A 3,857-nucleotide genomic window follows, 5' to 3' on the forward strand; every position below is an offset into this window, starting at 1 on the left:
TGTTGTGTGCTTGAGTCTCCTTTGCTATTGATGCCAAAATAAATTATCTGGTCCAGTCAGGAAACTTTTGGTCTCTTCATCTACTCCTTTATGTGTGTGTTATGTGTTACATATTCGTGGCCAATGATATTTTCAAACAAATTGATCATTTTACCATGAGCAAGGTAAACGAGATCTTTGGCAGATGTTTAGACTTGAAAATTACACAACACAAGACAAGGATTCTTTATGAATGGAACAAAATTTATTTGCTAACTGTTATTCTACGATGCATGAAATAATAAGCCTATCTAAACACACACACAGTTCAGGAATTATTGCATTTGCATGAAAGTTTAAGTCTAGCACTCTTTTGCTATTTCGTAAATTCGACCGGAGGAAGTCACAAGCAGAGAATTTTACTATCTCTACTTTTAAAGATTAATTCAACCAGCTCAGAAAAAATTGATATTTGTTTGTTTACTTGCGTTCAAGTTGAGGTAATCGCGGATCTGCTGTTTTCCTCAGGTGGTTGAGGGAACCCAGGCGGCTGATTGGCTGCTGCGCTGTCTTTGGGTGACGTCACTGAGGAAAGCCCTCCTGTGATTGGTTGGTTTCTTTGTGACGTGATGACGCTCTGGAAGTTCTTTAGAGTTTCTTGCGGCTTCAGGTTTTAACAGTTTCTTCAGTGAGAAGTTTGACAAAGTGTTTGAGTTCTTTAGATGATCAGCCGGATGTTAAGTCTGTGAGCGCTTCGCAGCGCGATCAGTGAGACGAAGCTAAAGTTTGAGTGAGCAGGCAATGAGCAAAGAACAGAGCTTTGCGTCCCGTTTTTAGCAGGCTGATTTCAGTCCATCTCACTCGATGCTCTTCCAATTAAATTGTCCCTGTAGGGCGGAGCCCCGCCCCGCACAGCTTCTTTTCCGTGCATACATTATATGCTTGTCGATTTATCACATGAAGAAACTATCCTAGGCAGCAGATTTCTATAAGTGTTGTCATCATGTGTATGATGCTAAAGGTCAAGTTTGAATTTCTTTGTCTGCCAAAGAAGAGAAAAATGCGCGTTCTTTTGGAATGCAGGAGAATGTCCGGAGGTCAGGAAGTCAATTTGGGTGTGTATCTGCAGAACTTCAGCTCTGACATTTCCTTGTAAGTCCATCTTCTTTTGTTGATCTGATTATAAATGTATGTGTTTAACTGGCCAGGGGTTCCAGGAGTGTCTGTCGCTGGAACATTTCCAGATACAATGTTCTTTGTTCTGTGTTAGTTGAATTAGGTTTAAGGGATAAGGAACCAGGCAATCAACGTTAGGTTTGATCATTAACTAGTTTTACAACTTGCAGATGGTGGAGAGGAGACTCCTTAACTTCTGCTAAGGAATGTGCTGTTCTGCAGGTCCTACAATGCATTATTGCATATAATCTTAATTTTTCATGTGTGGTTGGCCTGGTAAATATGCAATTTAAAATATTAAATTTGGTCGCACTGTTATTACTTGGTATGCCATGCATTAGATATCGGGCCAAAACATAATGCAAAAGTTTTCTAGATTTTTTGATGCACTCTAATATAATATATATAGCCTACTCTGTTGGTGACCTGTCTCAGACAGAATCATCTCCGCACGGCTGCAAGGCACGCATGTGAAGCTGACCACGAGTGGGTCAATCAAAAATGGACCTAGGCACAAGAAGCCGCAAATCGAAGCGATATGTGCATTCGTTTGAGAAGAACCTGAAGAATATCAGGGATGCAGGCCTGGATGAGATCCTGCCTGAACTACTCAAATCTGGCGACCATCTTGTTGACGCCCTGATGGACCTTCTGAATGTTTATTTAGGTCTGAGCTTAACTGGGCCATTTCAAAACGTGAATTTTATGTCTTCAAAGCCATTCTGTGGTAGATTTACTCCAATGTTTAGGGTTATTATCCTGCTGCAATCCCTTGCTTTTTCTGAGCTTCAGCTTGCAGACAGCCACTTTGAGATTATCCTGTAGGATATCCTGATAAACTGGAGAATTATTTTTCCCCTCCACAATGGCAAGCACTCCAGGTCCAGAGGCAGCAAAGCAGCCCCATATCATGATGTTCCCTCCACCTTACTTCACTGTTGGGATGATATTTTCATGTTGGTGCGCTGTTTTCTTTTTACACCATACATAGCACTTCATGTTCAAATCAAATCAAATAAAAATGATTATAAAGCTCCTTAAAAACACACACATTGTACCAAAGTGTTGTACAATTACATAAAATACAACAAAATACAAAGATAAAGATAAATATTGCTGCAACCAGCAATTATGGGGCCAAGCACTCCAGCAGTAAAATGAGGAGCTAAGCATAGCATGGAGCATCAGACCAAGTGCAAGAATGAGTACTAAAAGCAATTTTAGGATGATTTCAATTGAAATGGCTGAAAAATCATAAATATAACCTCAAGTAATGTGATTAAATGGCTTATCACTTTTGAACAGGTGGCACCATTATGAATGCGATGTGGTGTGTTCTGTGTTAGGTGACAATGGCACACACAAAGTTTGATGTCAATATGCAAAAGCATTGCAGAGATACAGCCTCAAGTGTCATTTTGGCATCATGCCTCAAATTCGTTGCTGTGGTATGCAAAAACGGTTTTGTCTATCAACAAAAAATCCATACATTTTTGTCAGCATGGTCTGAAGATGATACGATTCGATTTTGGTGAAAATCGGACCAACAGTCTAGGAGGAGTTAAAATCAAAATGACGGACAGAAAATTTGGCTGACTATGGCAACATTGGTATCACTGTTCTCAGCATGACCCAAGGAATCTAATAATACCAGTCACATTACAATAGGCAAAATTCACAGAAAGCTATTAGCATTTCTTTGAAATTTCATTGTAACTTTTGACCATAAGGTGGCACTGTCTCAAAACTATTTGACTACTTTCAGTTCATGGTCTCGATGGTATGTACAAAGTTTCGTAATAGTACACCAATGCATTCGTAAAATATAGCATTTTATATTATAATACTCCATTGTAGTCAATGGCAATTTCATGTTTTGTTAAATTATAGGGGCACCAAGAAGCACAATCCCACCAAATTTTTTGATGTGTCCTTAGAGTGTGCCCATACATATGTGTGTCAAATTTGGTGAAAATATCTCATTTTGTTTTGGAGTTATAGACATATTTGTATATGAGTAGATGAAAAATGACTGACTGTTGACTTTGCACTTTTGTGCCACTTACTATCAAAACTTTGGCAATTGGGCATTAGCACATAGACGGCACGCTATGTTTTTAAATTTCCTACGGTGGTTTTGTGTCGATCGGAGTAACGGTTTCTAAGATATTGGCAAATGTTTTTTTTGTTTTTTTCAAGTCAAGTCTGCTTTATTGTCAATTCTTCCACATGTACAGCACATACATACAGAGAATTGAAATTGCGTTACTCTCAGAGCCTTGGTGCATACAGTTAACATTAAACACTGACAGTAGACGTTCAAATACAGATAAATACAGTTTAAACATATGTACATACAACTATACAGATATACTGTAAAGTTGTATGTACAACTATACATACAACTATAATTATACATACAACTATAGTTGTATGTTCAATTTTTTAAGCGCTAAAATGCAACATAGCACAGAGTCTAAAAAGGTGACTCCCGTGAAAATAAGTCGACCACACCCAAAGTCATAAGCATGTGAATATTTGATTTTACCACTAGGTGGCGCTGACTTGAAGCATTTCAGACTCCTTCAGGGCATCGTGTTGATGACCCATACCAAGTTTCGTAACGACATGTCAATGCGTTCATAAAATATAGCACTTTACTACAAAATTAAAAATGGCCGATGCCCAAAATGGCTGAAATG

The sequence above is a fragment of the Barbus barbus genome (genome assembly GCF_936440315.1).
Source record: "Barbus barbus genome assembly, chromosome: 21".
In the NCBI taxonomy this organism is placed as follows: Eukaryota; Metazoa; Chordata; class Actinopteri; order Cypriniformes; family Cyprinidae; genus Barbus; species Barbus barbus.